This window comes from Saccostrea echinata, unplaced genomic scaffold (assembly GCF_033153115.1).
Source record: "Saccostrea echinata isolate AGI-Se365-2 ecotype Australia unplaced genomic scaffold, CSIRO_AGI_Sech_v1 ptg000047l, whole genome shotgun sequence".
NCBI lineage: Eukaryota > Metazoa > Mollusca > Bivalvia > Ostreida > Ostreidae > Saccostrea > Saccostrea echinata.
The window spans coordinates 3,445,636-3,463,188 of record NW_026889796.1 but is presented as its reverse complement, the minus strand read 5'-3'; the positions used below and the strand labels follow the sequence as shown (position 1 = coordinate 3,463,188).

The window sequence follows — 17,553 nt, the reverse complement described above, 5'->3', positions numbered from 1 at the left end:
TAGGACTCCAAAGTCCGATGGTCACGCTAAAGTCCGATGGCTCATTTCCTATTATACACGTGCGCTTAAGTGCGATGGTCTGACACGCCAAAGTCCGATGGTGCGGAGAAAAATTCACGTTTATGACGTCACAATATTCTGACGTCAATCCTCGACGCCATAGTCCGTAATTCAAAATCAATAATTTAGGATGAGTCATCGAATACAATTTGACTGATTTTACTTAATGTTTGCACTCACCTGAGATATTAGGATTAGTCCTTGCACACCACTTGGCTGATAAGGGTTAGTGATGGGTTGAACCCACCCAAGACATTAGGGGTTAATCCTTGTATATTATTCGATTGAATAGTTTTAGTCTCGCACCCCAAAAGAGGTTTGACTGATTAGGGTAAGTTTCTCTCCCATCCAGGATATTTTACAGACTTTTTAACCGATTAGGGTTAGCCTCGCACACATCCAAGAGTTTAGGGTTAGCCTCGCACCCATCAGGGAGATTAGGGTTAGCCTCGCACCTATCCGAGCGGAAAGGCTTAGCCTTACCACCGTAGAAATTATGGCTAGTGGTACAATATATTTTTTGCATTGTTTAGTGAACCGTATTAATTTAGCGTTTAAATACTTAAAATTCATTTCATTTATTTAAAACCGTTTTACCTTGGCGTGGCGCGGCATAGCAATTTGGCGCAGAAGTACTATGACGTCATAAACAATAATCAATTTTTTTGCGCCATCGGACTTTGGAGTGTGAACCATAGGGGTCTGGCTCAGACCATCGGACTTTGGCGTGACTTTTGGCTTTGGAGTCCCATCGCACTTTGGAGTCCTACATATATGTTCAAAACTTATGCAATAATCTTGCATGTGAAAACACATTCTGCATATCTATCATAACAATTAACAATGTTTTGTAAATAATTTCCGTATACATTTCCCTAAAGATAAAATAGTATTGCGAATCTCTTTGCGATTTTCTCATTCCAACACAATAAATGAAAATTTTGTCTTCAGACATATATAAACGGTATTTTTTTTTAATAGACTCCACATCTAATACACATCACTATGAATTTTTATCATGCATGTCCACATACATGTATGTCCTTACTTCTCAAACAGGCCCATAGTACATGGGGGCGGGGAGGGGGGCAGGTGGCCTGCCTCCTTTCTTCTGAGAATATTTTATATTTTTAAGTATAGTTTTACTATGTAAATTGTCATAGTAAAGCTGCTTGCCCCGCATCGTCCACCCACACATTTTGTTGCTGTATGGTTGAAGACAGGCAAATTTCAGCATTTAAAAAAATGTGCCGAGAAGTTAGGGAATGGTCCCCTGGGCAGTTTATTATTATTTATTTATCAATTTGATTTTTTTCAGCTTGTCAATTTTTTGGGGAGCCCCCCCCCCCGAAAAACGTTACTTCCGGCCTGTTATATTGATTTTTTTTTTTTTTTTTTGAAAAAAAGAAATTGTTGTCTTAAAAATTGCGAGGTTAATACTATCCGTAAAATAATTATGCATAAAAGTACATGTTACAATTCAATCTCCATAAAGATATTCGTTTTAAATTATTTCAATTGGTTTTATAAGTAGCTATTAAATTTTCAACTGTCTTTTGGCATATCTGATCTCTGATGCCCTTTGAAATTAATACATGTAAACTTTGCACATCCACAGCTTCCCAGCATAAATCAATCACATCAGTAGTATAGGCCGAAGGATGGGTGGGTCAAGGACATTATTCAAATGAGGTCAACTGATTGCACTGGGTCAACTGAGTGAACTGGGATCAACTGAGTGCACTGAGGTCAACTGAGTGCACTGAGGTCAATTAAATGCACTGGGATCAACTGAGTGCACTGGGGTCAACTGAGTGCAGTCTGGATTGGTGTGTCAACTAAGTGCAGTCTGGATGGGTGGGTCAACTCCTCTGCCATCTTAAGTTTTTTTTTAAAGTCCCTGACTAAAGACTGATCCTATACTATCTCAGGTTTGGTTTATATACCTTTTGATCAAAATCTATTTTTAGTCTCAACTATTTTTAGTCTTAACTATTTTAGTCTCATCTAATTTTAGTCTCAGCTATTTTAGTCTCATCTATTTTTAGTCTCAAATATTCTTAGTTTCAACTATTTTTAGCTCTTTGTTACTATATTTATTTAGCACGAGATCTTATTCTATAAACACTTAGGGCAGCAGTGCCTTGTGCAAAAAACTAAAGTCCTTCCACCTTCCAATCCAGTCTTGGCAGCAATTCAAATCACAGCTACCTATGAATTATGACGTCATGTCATTCACCAGTCTCGCTACATGTATTTTCTGAAAACCATATAGTGCTTTACGCTAGACATTGGGTGAATGAGTACACACTTTGTAACAAAAAAAAAAAAAAAAAAAAAAAAAAAAAAAAAAAAACATTAGAAGGATTTCAAATATTTATTTATTCATAAAAAAATAATAAAAGTTTGGCACATCTCAAACACAAATCATTTTTTTCAAACCCACCAGACCCTGTTTTCAAGGTTTTGATCTTTGAAAAGGGGATGTGATGAGCACTGTTTATTAATTGGTAGGCCTAATACCACTTTCATTAAATTTCGAGCTTTCATCGCAAACCAATTCAATAAAGCTTTACGCCGTAATTCGATTAAACGAGTTCGCTTAGCGGGATCTCGTTCCCGCTGTTAACGTCGTAAGGTTTTTCACTAATTTACTCTTGGCAGATGGAGCCATGATGACGGTTGAATGATAAATGACAAAGGTGAGGGTGGTACATTTTTATTTATACTCTTGTGGCATGTGTACAGTCAACAATTCAAGCAATCGACTTCTCAATCTGTATTCGTCTGGGGTCTGTGGACTCAAGTCGACCAGGAGATACCCATGAGGAACATTGGTGGCTTCTTGATAAGCTGAAATCAAATGAGGTAACGCTAACTGTCGACTCAAGACACTGATCTGAGATTTGTCTCTGGGATTTTTAAACAATACTAAATAATGAGCATTCAATTAATTGTGCGATGTGATGCTGCCCGATCAAATAAATTCTGAGTGATGTAAATCAAACTCGTATTCCGATGATGAGCTTTACAGGTAAACCAATCCACGATCGATTCAATGGCTTTTCCTCCCATCATGTCGTCAAAAACGAGTAAGTGAGGCATATTTAAATTAGCCACTAGTTTCTCATCGTCTTCGGGAATATTTCGAATGAAAGACATCCGATCTCTTAAAGAAGTGTATGCAGGTTGCCATTCCCGATAACACCAGACAATTTTTTCTGGAACGAGGGTAATCCAGTGTAAATTTTCTACTAATTTCTTGACAAATTCTGTTTTGCCTGATTTAGAAGGTCCTGCTACCACCATGGTAAATTCATGTTTCAATTGAAAAGAGGGGAGAGGTGTCTCCACAGGTTGCATGATGACAAATGAAGAGAGAAATGGGGTTTCTTTTATTTATATAGTCAACAACAAAAACACATATGAAATACAGTTTTTTTTTTTTTGAAAAGACAATTATAAAACAAATACATTTTAATAACCATAAGGTAAAGTGTTATAATCTTTCAGGATCTCTCTCTTGTCATACACAATTTTATACTTTTTCTCTAAAGGTATAGTCTTGACTTGATGATCGCGGGTCCTGTGTATTTTATGCGGACAGGACACTATTACTTAGTCTATTTCTTTCTTCAACATTTTTTCTAAAGTCTCTGGTGATACAATATTGGAAGCCCGATAGTTTAGAGTCAATCCTTTGACTTTAATGTCGGATTTTCCCTTGGCAGTGAAGTAAGCGTAGTTTTAAGGGCCTCCTGACATGAATTTGATGATGTGGTCCCCGTCTAATTCGTCGGTCCATTCTCCTAAACTGTTGCTAAGGGTCGGATTATATTGTCTTTCTTTATGTTGGTAAACGATACTATCCGTATCGAAAAAAGAACCCAATCTCCTAAAGGTTCTAAAGTCTCGTAGAGATGTAATCGAGCATAAGCAGTAGTAAAACAGGCCAGTACCATATTTCCAAAAGGACACTCTTCTACAAATTCTTGTTTGTCTAGATAATTGACCAGCATCATGTCTAAATCCGAACGATCTTTATTTTCTAAGAGTTCGATACCTTTGATCTCTTTGGTGGAATCTTGTAAGAGTTCTTGTAATTTCTCTTCCTCATCCAAGTATTCTGTTTTTGGTAATAGCAGACGTTGAGCGAATTTTCCTCACAGACAATTTAAAAAGAGTTTGACTATGGTTCTTCGCACGGGCTTTTTTCGATACTTAACCAGTCCATTCGGATCCCTTCTTTTTCTAAGACTTGACGAATGTAATCCAGTTGCTGTTCTTCCGTCTGACACTCGGGTGGAAATCCAGAAGCTTCTTGTTTGATCTTTAAAAAGGTATCGATGTAAGGTCTGAATAAATCTGTACTGATTTAAAAAAAAAATGCCAAACTTCGTAAATCTAGTTCTGCTCTAAAGAATATCCCTTGTCCAAGACTTTGTGTAACACGCAAGTTCCGAGTTCATCAGGAGTTACTTCCAGTAATCGCGACTCCTGCGTTTGGAGGCGAAAAGTTGCGCGTCACTGACAACGGTGGGTACAAAAACATCGTCGTCTGCTGGAAATCGACATGCCCTATTTTAGTTGTTGTGTGCCGAGATGCACCGCTTCAAAACGAAAACTAAATCAGTTTGATAAGTATCGTTGGACGAAAGATGTATCGTTTGTTTGTCTTCCCGATAAACGAAACAACAAGTGAGAGTATTTAAGATGGTTGCGTCTTATACGACGAGAGGGCAGCTGGAAAACCAATAAATATACAAGAATATATTCACTTCATTTTGCCCAAGGGAAAACTGTACCGACACTGTTTCCTTACAATAACTACAAAGCATGTGTATTTAGGTGAATATATAAACATACTGATTATTATTTCTTTTCATGGATATCATGTTTCTGTATCTTTATTACTTAGCCAACATTAAACACAACACGTTTCAGATACTTAGTGCAACTTTTTACTTAAGTCTAAAAAGCAACGCTAAATCAAGATGTATTAACAATTTCTTTATGCTATTATGTATAATGATAAGTATATATAATACTTTAAATTTATTATATTTGTAGAAAAAAAATTATATATGCTAGGGAAATAGCCTGAAATAATTATATAATGCATGGATTGCTGTATTTACTTTTACAACATTTAAGGAAAACTTTATATGAATCTTTTAACAGAACGAAACAAATTCATCAGACAACATCAGGAAGGAGAAATTGCAAGCTCCTCGGGGATTTGTTCAAGGAAACTCTAACTTTTATGAAGAAGACAATATCCCATCGGTGAGGTGCAGATTCAGGCAAGTTCTACAGGTTATATAGCAAATTCTGTTACATGTATATATCCAGTAATTATGGACAGTATACAATTACATACATTTAATTCTCCATATATATTGATAAATAATTTGTACACTTGCTATTTCTAAACAAAGAATACACTGAATAACTGTTACAGACAAACAGGACAGTCTTGGAATGCTGAGGGATGCAGAATCATGGGTGCCTCCGAGAGACAATTCCTACTGTGAGACTGGAAAAGAAGAGCCAATCCCTATTTCTACAGGATGTCAAACAGACATTTCCTTTGAAAAGATGAACTACATGGAGATGTGTTTATGACAAAGACTCAATTTTAGAGAGGTATTTGTGGAGAAGGTCACAAGATCGGATGCCTCAGTGAGACAGTATACTGGAATACCTTCAATAACATTATTAATATTTATTTAATATCATTTATTCAAAAACGTTCAAACATGAAGTATTGGAATGGTCCCAAGAGTGTAGATGAAAAGAATTATCAGCAAGGATTTAAAAAAAAAACCAGGGCCTTCACATAAATTGACGATGTTCAATGAATTTAACTTACACTCGTTCGTTTTAGATTAGGTTTACTTGGATTTATTTTATCTGATATATTTGGAATAGCAAATTCACGTGTTTCACAGATTTTTATCACATGGATAACTTTTCTAGCTACTTGTTTTGGAAAATTAATAAAATGGCCTAGTAGAATGCAAGTTGAAAAATATATGCCAAAATCATTTGCAAAACCTATCTGAAAACTAGAGTGATTATTGATTGTACAGAGTTTTTCTTTCAAAGACCAAGATCCCCATCTGCTCAGTGTGATACTTACAGTACATACAAGTAAAGAAATACTGAAAAATGTTTGCTTGGAAATTCTCCATCAGGTACTTCTACTTTTGTTTCTAATGTATATGGTTGTAATGTCTCTGACAGGTATATTACAGAGGATTCTAATTTTCTTAATTTAATTGAAGAAGGAGATGATGTCATGGCTGACAGGGGATTCAATGTAAGAGATTTGTTAACAAAAAAGAAAAGCTACTCTTAATATTCCTCCGTTTACAAGGAAATGTACATGGGGCAAGAAAAAAAAAAGATTAAATGTGAATGAAATAAAGCAAACTAGGAAGATCGCAATGTTGCGCATACATGTTGAGCGAACAATACAACGCTTAAAACTTTTCAAACTTTTAGGCAATGCTATACCATGGCATTTGAAACCAGTTGTTAATCAAATGGTAAAGGTTGGTGTTTTTATGTAATCTAATGCCAAAACTAGTAAGAAACTGAAATCAATGACAGCACTTTACATGTATTTATTTGTTATTTTTACCAGTACAATTTTTTTTTACAATGATGCAATATGTTATATTGTTTGTAAATTTTTAAAGAAAATAAAAAAAAAAAATTAAAATCAAATTCATTATGAAAATTATAAATGTTAATTGAATCTATTTTTGAGTACACATCTGACATGTATATAAATGTATATAAATTGCATTTATCTGTCAATTATTTTTAGAATGCATAGAATAAACTGCAATCTTTTTAGGATTTAATTGTAATTGAATTATGTCACATATAAACATGTTGAAATGCTTTAAATGCTCTGTAAGTTTGAAAATCTTGAAAATAACCTTGTGCAATATATCCGGTAATCAGACTAGTGCTGACTGACAATCAAGTTGCACTGTACATGTACTGCAGATAATCATATAATGTCCTAAAATTTAAAGGTTGCACTGATTAAATGTGCACATTATATAGGAAAAGCTTTAGAATTTTAAAAACAACGAATGAATAAAGGATTTAAAAAGATATATTCCTTTTGTTTGACATTATCGGAGACACTACATATGATATTTTGACTGAACAGTACATGATTTTAATGCTATGTACAGGCACATGTATTTCATATACTGACTGTCTAATATTGTACAGAGACTAATATTGATAATGACAATTAATAATTAAAATACTCATGTAGCTGCATGTGTCAGAAAAATTTTCAGCAAGTATACACTTTCTTTCCCACATTCATAGAGACAATAGTCTTGGGACAACAAACTTGTCATAAAATGAGTTAATATTTTTTAAACAATTTCCCCAAAACTCAGCATTAAACTTAATTCTTTCCATATAGATTTTATGTTTACAAGCTGCTTGACCCTCTAAGTACATCACAAAATCACAATATATTAAATCGGCAATAGCTACATGTAACTGACACTGAATTTGATAATATCATGGTGAGGAGTGTTTAAGCCTCATTTCATTATTGAAATCAGAAAAAATGAGATTTTTCTTACAAATTTTGTCTAAAGTGCAAAACCTCTACTTATTTGATTTCTACTAATGTTTTCTGACAACAATCGCAAGTAACAATACCATCAGAGCTTGCAGCAATGTATGGACATTCAGGATTAACTAAAAGACCTGGGACTTTTAAAGTATGTTTTTCGTGCTTAGTTTTACACTGAATGTCAAACGATTCTCGAGCTAATGACTCTCTTTCTTTCCCATATAAAATCGCAGGACTTGAAACATCTAAGTTCTCTGTTAGAATCTTTTAACAATAGAGTTGTTGTTGTTATTGTCTCCTTTATACTTGACAACATCATGAACAATTGATGCAGTAATTCTACCTACTCTATACTTGTACCAGTTAACATTCTCACTTTGACCCTCAGTTAATATGTTGATCTTATTACAATCTGCATTTTGTACACTGTCTTGCATAAATTTAACAAATGGTATGCTACAGTTTTTTACTTTGTATGAAGAAGCCAGCTGTAGAACAGATAGAGGTTCATCATCAGTACTATTTGTAAAATCATTTTCTAATACTTCCATTATCTGTGTGTCACAATTCTTTACCAATTCAAAAATTTCCATCTCAAAATTGTCATTTGTAATTGCATTCTCATCAATGGGCTGAAAAAAGTGTTGGTATGGGTATACCCTACTTATAGTGTCAGCTGATTTACTGATATCATCAAGATTTTTGGGCTGAGACTCTCGTCTTGGCCTGTCCCACAAACACTGGACATCTGTGCATGTAGCTGTATTTCTGTCTGAGTGCCTGCCACTCCATTCCACCAGACTGAAGAGAAGTGCGACCACATGCTTACAGCCTCCATTATCGCTAAGACAGTATATAACATAAATTTAACCTCTGATAATTGGATCTGGTTATAAAAATCTGCCTTTTACATAATTGGTTAATTATTCATTACAGTCTGTACTATACAGACAAGAAATTTACTTGTACAAATAATTGCAATATTAAGTATATTTTCTTATTTTAAATTGAAACATGTAGATGATAGAGAAAATACTTGTTTTATTTATATCTTGTAAATCACACTATTTTGGGACCAGAAATTGATATAATGATTGATTATTGTCCTGTATTCCAATCATTTAACAGTGATACACTGTTCAGAGAAATATAGTTAACATTATGTCCCTGGTTCACAAGTACAACTTAACAAACCTCAAATTTGCAAAATAACACTTTATTTAACAGCAATATATATTGTACTTGTCATAGCGTAAATACATGTTGTACTTATGAATTGTGTCAATCATTATGATTAAAAAAATGATACATACACTGCACATTTTCTTCCAGCTGATTTAATGGTGCCATTACATGCATCAGACGAAATAGGGCTTCTCACTCTGTGATGTTTCTCGGAGACATTTTGCACGGATATACATGTGTTCCTAAGATAGTGGGTGGCACTGCACGGCACTGATGAAATTACATTTAAACAAGCGGTATCCCCTCTCTTGTTGGTACCCCTGCAGGCGGTCGGATGACCAATGAGCGTTGGACAACAGATGAGCAAAGATATCTGCACAAACAATATCTGGTATGCACTGTAAATTATATTCCCAACTTTGTAAACTTACGTCACACACAAATGGAAAAGTTATCACTCGGTCTCTCACGGTAATTGTTGAACGTTTCTTCAGTGACTCAACGATATCGTCCTTCTCAGATAATACCGGTAGCTTCATCTCAAAAGCTTTGATGGCAAGTTCTCGAAGCTGGGTGACATTATATTCGGTTACAGTGATGCCTCTGGCTAACAGGAATGCCCTAAGATCAGGTCATAGCATATTTCTAATGTCGTCGTTTACTCTTTTTTCGGCAATTTTTACTCGAAGCGTCTTTGGAGATTGTACCCACCGATGCGTAGTCAACGGTATTAAATACGCCTCCTTTACTAGAGAGCGGATAACTCGGAACTTGCGTATTCCGTTGTCACCCAGGTACTTGTGAGACTGCGTTCCTGGGCATTGTATTGACATCGATGTTTGAATTTAGGGTCCTGTTGTTGGGCACACGTTCGGCATAAGGGCAATAATAATTTGCCTCCCGTGCGATAAGGTAAAACGGGATGAAACAGACCTTGGGGTTGTGAGGCAGGGAATGAGTCCAAAATAGGATCTGACGTCCCGGAATTGGTCAGTAATGATCTGAGGATGACCTATTGGAAAAGGTCTGTGTTTTAAGGATAGAGGGAACAAACATCTATGTATCTCATAACCCCCTCTTCTCAATATAAGCGTGTATCATTGGTCCGACCTCCGTACGAAGCCTCTCGGGGGTTTAAAGGATACGGTATGTTTAGGCCTGATAAATAATTCTGTAAAACCTCATCTCCTTGCACTTGTTGATCGAATTCGTGCTCCCAGATGGAGGTGACAGTGTACCCCATTTGCTCTAAGTCCGATTTCTTTCTTAAAATTTTTTCTCGTGTAATTGTTGGTACGTATATTGAGTCCGGTGAGGATGAGTTCCGGTCTGTAGCTTAGGATAGGAAGTGGGGCAATAACATCCGTAAAATTCGTAGACGGTGTGATTATCTTCCTGGTATCCGTCTATATGATAAGATCCGATCTTGACTTCTCCTCCGTTTCTAGCATGTTGGATGTGAGATCCGCTCCTTTGACTCAACAAGGTTAACCATCGACAGGCTTTGCCCGAATGTCGACGGGCAGGTTGATATCCCAAGTTGGGAATGATGGCAATGGCATGAATCCTCGACGGTAAGCTAAATTGGTCGCACTGGCAAAAGTGATGGATTTCTGAAAGGGATCGACATTAAACGTCGTAAAATATCGACATCGGAAATACAATACTCTAAAAATTCCTTCTGGAAATCAAACACCGTTTTCCTGCATACATTTGAAATCGAAATAAATATAAAACGGTAATTCCTCTATTCCCTTCTTCTTTTTGGGGTCACCCGCGTGGTGCAGTGGTTAGAGCGTCTGCTCTAGAGTCGCGGAGTAAGGAGTTGATCCTTACGTCGCGGGTTCGAATCCCACTGTGGGACGTGGAGACCGGTCCTTCGGATGAGACCGTATAAACCGAGGTCCCGTGTCGCAGTAGGTGCTGGCAGGAAAAGATCCCTCACTGCTCATTGGCCCTAAGTGCCGAGTATAGGTCAAAATTTGTAGCCATCCACCGTGAAATGGTGGCGTCTCCATATGAGTGAAAAATTCTCGAGAGGGACGTTAAACAACATACAATCAATCAATCAATCAATCTTCTTTTTGGGAGGTTTCACTTGAACGTAGCACTGATGATCATTCTCTACGATTTTCCTACAGATCTTACATTGTTTCTGTCGTCCTCCTTGGCATGGATGACGAAGAAGATATTTTTTAGTCACCCATTGCTTACATTGCTCGCATCGTCCCATTAAACTGCAAATCGTTGTTGTCGTATTTTTACTGTAAGGTTGTAAATGATTTTCGTAACAAATCCTGTTCTTAAAAATTCCTTGGCATTGAGAACATTCAATGTAACTGCCGTCTGGAGGACATTGGGTGTCCGCTAAACAAAAATGACATCGATAAAGACACTTGGTACATGTTCGATGGTGTTCAATATGATTATACCCCACATCGCAATCAACACAGTAATACTGGTTCCCCGTCAAACCCGGCATGGATATAATGGGATGGTAATGATGATCTTTAAACAGAACATTTAAAAAAATCCCTCTCCGTAGCCTCTGTAAATGCGCTCAATAATGAGTTTAGAAGACGTGGACTTGAACTGAAATATTTTCAGTCGATATTGAGGGTATAACACTTGTTGTAATTTTCCCCATTCTTCAGGTCCACAAGACTGATGAATATCACAAACGGCTTGTTCCAAGGGCTAGAGCTTGGTTCTTCTGGTCTGAAGATTGAAAGTCTCCTTTCCGCATACGTAGCAATCGTTTTCCCCATTCGGGATCTGGATTTTCCGGTTTTTCACTGTGTAACTGGGAGACTACAATAGCTCTAGCTAAACACATATTGTCCCAGGGATTATTGTTCTGTACAATGGATCGTTTGCCTTTAAGAAAATTTTTCTTATTGGCCATCAGGTGTTTGTTTTTCTGTCCTCCACTTCCTTCTGGATATTTTATATGAAACGCCTGTACTTGTTGATGTCGATTAGCTTTCTGTATTCTCTGTAAGTACAAAGCAATTAATTTCCTAAGATCCAATTCTTTCTCTGGTTTCTTTCTTTCCATTTTCTTAAGTGTTGTTGTGTGAATGTTTTTTGAAAACAGAATGAACTCAAAGTCGAAGGAAGAGTGTATTTATACACTGGATGATGTTGGTAAGGGTTTTTTTTCACACTGCAGGTGTTATAAGAATCAAATCTAATTATAGTAACAAAAAACTAAACATAGTATGCTTAAACCTAAAAGTCTTTTTTTGCACACCACCCTTTTACTTGGTTTTTCCAGATAGATTAAAAATAGATTTGACAAAAAGGTATATAATGACGTAAATAACAAACCTTTCTCATTCTGAAATAGTCCATTTAAAAAATCAGACATGGAGTATCGTAGGACTTGTCATATTCCAGGATATAAAAAGGGAACTTGGATGAAAACTAAAAAAGAAACTATCCAGGATTTGGAAAAAATCATCCAGAAAAATTTACTTTTGTGTACTTTGAAAAAAGAGTAAGATATGATAATTTCCTGAGGTTGAGAATGAATAGTTATCATGAATACAGATGGGTGATGAGGGATGATCGTGGCAATGGAGTGGTTTTTACTGGCTGAAAGAGGGATTTTGAAGAGAGTCATGATTATTTAATCAGTTTCATGAACTCAAGAAGAAGTAATCCAGAAACTTATACTTTTACATGCATGCTCACATCCCCTTTTCAAAGATCAAAACTTGAAAAAAGGATCTGAAGGGTTTGAAGAAAAGGTGATTTGTGTTTGAGATGTGTCGAATTATTATTTTATGAATCATCTACAAATATTTGAAATCCTTCTAATGTTTTTTTTTTGTTACAAAGTGTGTACTCATTGACCTAATGTCTAGCTAAAACACTAAATGGTTTTCAGAAAATACATGTAGAGAGACTGTTGTGAATGACATGACGTCATAATGCATAGGTAGCTGTAATTTGAATCGCTGCCAAGACTGGGTATGAAGGACTTTAGTTTTTTGCACAAGGCACTGCTGCCCAAGGTGCTTTAAGAAAAAGATTTCGTGCTAAATAAATATAGTAACAAAGATTTAAAAATAGTTGAAACTAAGAATAGTTGAGACTAAAAATAGTTGAGACAAAAAATAGATGAGACTAAAAATAGTTGAGACTAAAATTAGATGAGACTAAAAATAGTTAAGACTAAAATAGTTGAGACTAAAAATAGATTTTGATCAAAAGGTATATAAACCAAACCTAAGAGAGTATAGGATCAGTCTTTAGTCAGGGACTTTAAAAGAAAAAAAAACCTTAAGATGGCAGAGGAGTTGACCCACCCATCCAGACTGCACTCAGTTGACCCTAGTGTAATCAGTTGACCTCAGTGCATTAAATTGACCTCAGTGCACTCATTTGACTTCAGTGCACCCAGTTGATCCCAGTGCACTCAGTTGACCTCATTTGCATAATGTCCTAGATTTTGACCCATCCATTCATGCGCCTAAGACTACTCACATTAATTTGTTTTCTTTACTTGCTTCATTTTAATTTAAAACCATTTAAAGAATCTTCAATATCATGTTACTTAAATTAACTTATTTCAAATGTTATCCGTATGCATATACATTCCACTTGTATTCATTTTGTTCAAGATACATTAAATATCTCTTGCTAAATGTTCATAAAAATCCATGATGTTTTGTTTTAAAGTCTTTAAAATGAAAGGTAATGAAATATTGCACAGTTCCGAAAAATGATACTTTATGGAGAATAAAGAAATGAATATATTTGAAAATATTCTGTGAATTATATATTGCATAACAACTGCTTCCTGTTTGGAGGAAGAATGCAGACTCATTTTTGTGATGTCTTAATCAAAGAACGATCATATTATGCCTCTCAGATATTATCAATTAATTAAGTACTTTCTTTAGTTTTGTTTATAATGGTATGAACTCATCACGTTCCGAAATATCTGTCACCTAAATACAGCTATTTTGCGAGCCATGTCCTATTTCTTAAAAGACGTTACCTTCTTCAAAAATATTCTTAAGATGACAAACTCAATCTTATATTTTTAAAAGTAATATTAACAAGCTCATTTTATCTTAAAACTTGTAAAAGCCAAACTTATCAAAGATAATTCTTACTTCTAGCAACCGAATATAGCACTAAACAGGCTATTTGGCTCGAACAAAATTTTCTCTTGCGTTTTAACTTAAAATTTAAAGCTTTCTTTGCATAGTTTATTAAAAAAGAAAAGTATGTTTCCAAGATATGTTGAAAAATTGGGTTCAAATATACAGAAAATGTCATTTTCCTGTACAGGAAGGAAATATTCCACGTCACTACTAACGTCTCCAGAACTGAAAATGTTTTGAATACAGTATATGGAGACGAACGGTTATCAAGCTCACGCAGGTATGTTAAGGCAGTACACAGATCATTTTTCGGCGAATTTAGAATTTTTCCGTAAAATTTAACATTGATAAATCGGAAAAGCCATAGATAAAACATTTAGTATTATTATCCATTGTATAGAAGCCATTGAGTCCTAGGCTAAAAGAAGCACTCCACTACGACGTCATCACGTGACATCTATAAATAGAAAAATTGCCTTAACGAAAAAGTGAAAAGTTCAACACTACCCCGGGGATAATTCATTTCTTTTTGTGAAAATAATTATTTAAAAACATCACTGGGTCATGAAAAGTGCTGCTAGAATCCTACTCTTCCTACACAGAAAAACTTATTCTAAAGTTTCGCATGAAACCTTACCAAAAAATTTACATTTTGTACATACGATCAAGGAATTGTCATCAATACATGTTAACTATACGATTCTAGCAGCATTTTCCAAGTATTATAGAATTCAAGCTTTCGATACAAACAAAAATTATGTTTCAACGTATGCGGCGTAGTGTTGAACTTTTGTATTTTTGTTGTTATAGAACGACAGAGGAAAGGCTGATCGGGATTTTAAAACACTGCCTGTGTTCATTATAAGAAAACATGATAAGAATAAATTAGCGTACCTGATTCTTTATCTTTAATTCCTTATGAATCACACATAAAATTCACGGTATATGCTTTAAAACTCCCATTTCATATTATTTGTTTACAAGAATTCTCGTCACGTCAAGTTTCACTCGGCTAATATTTGATCAAAAGTTATGACGTCATGGATTTGGTATTTAACCCCTGCGATAAATACTTAGCTATTTATACCACCCCCAAAAGGACAAGATTTAGTTTGTATTATGTTTTTGAATTATTTCAATTATTTCTTGAACCTGAAATTGAACTTCAAATACAGATATGAAGAAATCATTATCTCTAAAGTTCACGTCATACAGCTTACTATGACGTCATGTTGTATAGGCATGTAGAGTATCTGGGTGCAGCCTTAACATACCCGCGCAGAAGTTCATTGAAACAATACAAATCGAAAGCAGAGCAAACAAAGACCTCTAAAAACATCAGAGAAGGGACCAGGTGCCATGGAGGAGTGAACATCCACTGCCGACCGGTCACAACCGCCGTGTGCTCTTTGTCATGATCGGTAAATAACGGAAAAATCCGTCGACAATTCAGTGTTTAAATAATGGCCTAATAATAAGCATAAAAAACGTCAATCAGCATATGACTTAATGATAGATTGTATTTGCTGACAAGGTCATTGTGTCGACCATAGAACTTACGAAATGATGACTTTAAACAAAGACCTCTAAAAACATCAGAGAAGGGACCAGGTGCCATGGAGGAGTGAACATCCACTGCCGACCGGTCACAACCGCCGTGTGCTCTTTGTCATGATCGGTAAATAACGGAAAAATCCGTCGACAATTCAGTGTGTAAATAATGGCCTAATAATAAGCATAAAAAACGTCAATCAGCATATGACTTAATGATAAATTGTATTTGCTGACAAGGTCATTGTGTCGACCGTAGAACTTACGAAATGATGACTTTAAACGAGGCTGTTGATATTCTTGTTTGTCAATAACTCACCTCGTTTAAGAAATTGTTCGCACGTAGAGCATGTTCTTGAGTATCGAATCAACTGAGAGATATACACCCCATGTGCAGGTGTTAAGGGTATATTGCTACATAGGTAAGGGAAGTTGCACTGACAATAGAAAAGTTGAAATCATCACGTTTATCATAAAGTTTTGGTGTTAGTTACCATTAACGACTTTTTCTAGTAAGATATCCAAATATGAAACAGATGTGTCATCACTGTCGTATCTTTTACTTCATGTTCACTGGAATATATCGAGTCGACATATACATGTATTGTTAATTGATAATACGTCGTCCATATATCTAAATGTCAAGTTGAAAGCCATAGAATTTATTAAAATATCTGCTTCATATGAATAGAAAAATTTGTCTGCTTATAATGGGGCGTAATTGGTACCCATGGAAATTCCGACAGATTGTTGAAAGACCTGATCTCCAAAAACTACATAGATATTGTCAATCAGAAACTAAAGCATCTCAGTTTTCTATATCAATTTCAGAAATAAAATCATATTGTTAATACTGTCCGATTTCCTCGCTTTTGCAATGTCTTTAACGTCGTTGACTCTACATTATTCTGCCTTATTCTTTCCAAATCTTTCTATTTAGAATCCACAAATCTTGAAATCTAGGAAAAGAAACAATTTATGTACCATACTGACTGTGTTAAATATTGAAACTACACACATACCTGTATACCTGTATATACTACATGGAGAGATGCGGTGCAAAACAAATTTGTACAAAGAACCAGGCACTCACATAGTCATGTGAAACATAGTTCAAATATTGTACAAATAGAAACAGGTAATAACACGGAAATTATTAAAACATAGATACCTACATATGAGGCAATTCAAATAAGTGTCTAATCCTTGAATAAAAGCACTGAATACAACATTTTCTGCATTAAAAGCGTTCCTTTGTGGACCTGTTTGCAAGATAAAAAAAAACACATTTAGAAGGATTTCTATACTGTAAATTATATCCATTGTTTTTTGTTTTAATTTCCATCTTTATTTATGATATGGGCTCAAAAAATCGACGATGAAATCAATTTGATTCAAACCAGAATTTCTTCTGAACCTTTACATAAGATAAAATGGAAACCAACTGAATAAATCAATTTTATTAGAACAACAATCCGGTTAGTGTCTACACGTCTTAAATTTCCTACTTTGGATTGCATGATTCTGCTTCTCAGAATTTACCATTTCCTTGGACCCGCCAACAAAATTACCACCCAGATATTCTTTAAGCGTGTCCCATCCATATTTGTCGACAATTCTGATGTGTGTGTATCTCACTCTCTCTCTCTCTGTGTTGCATTCTAATCATTTTTTTCTGTGGCTTCTTTCCAATTATCCCAATCATCTTGAATTTTGTTATTCTTTACAAAATTGTCTGCGAATTTTGATTCAACAATCCTTGAAAATTTAAGTCAAAGTCAAGTACAACCGCATTATGTAAAGATAAGTATACCATTCATTTAATTCCAAGTAATTTTAAGAATACACTTTCTTCCGATGTATAATACCTGTTCCTTCAATTTCAATGTAAATAAGTTCCTTTTGTCTTATAAAATAGTATTCATTCTAGTAGAAAAGAGACTGAAGGCTTCGAGTATTAAAAAAATGATTTTTCCTAGAGTTTCTTGCAGCTCGCTGCTTGTGCTGGCGTTCCGTATCGTCCTG

The 17,553-nt window shown here is 35.3% G+C and overlaps 1 protein-coding gene and 1 pseudogene across 1 annotated transcript in view; one reads left to right on the top strand and one right to left on the bottom strand.

The window, feature by feature from the left end:
- Positions 1–17,553, bottom strand: part of LOC133202896 (leucine-rich repeat serine/threonine-protein kinase 2-like) — a 72,510-nt gene that overhangs the window by 4,456 nt on the left and 50,501 nt on the right. The gene's annotated exons all lie outside the window — the stretch shown is intronic.
- On the top strand, positions 4,634–6,421 carry LOC133202818 (uncharacterized; annotated as a pseudogene).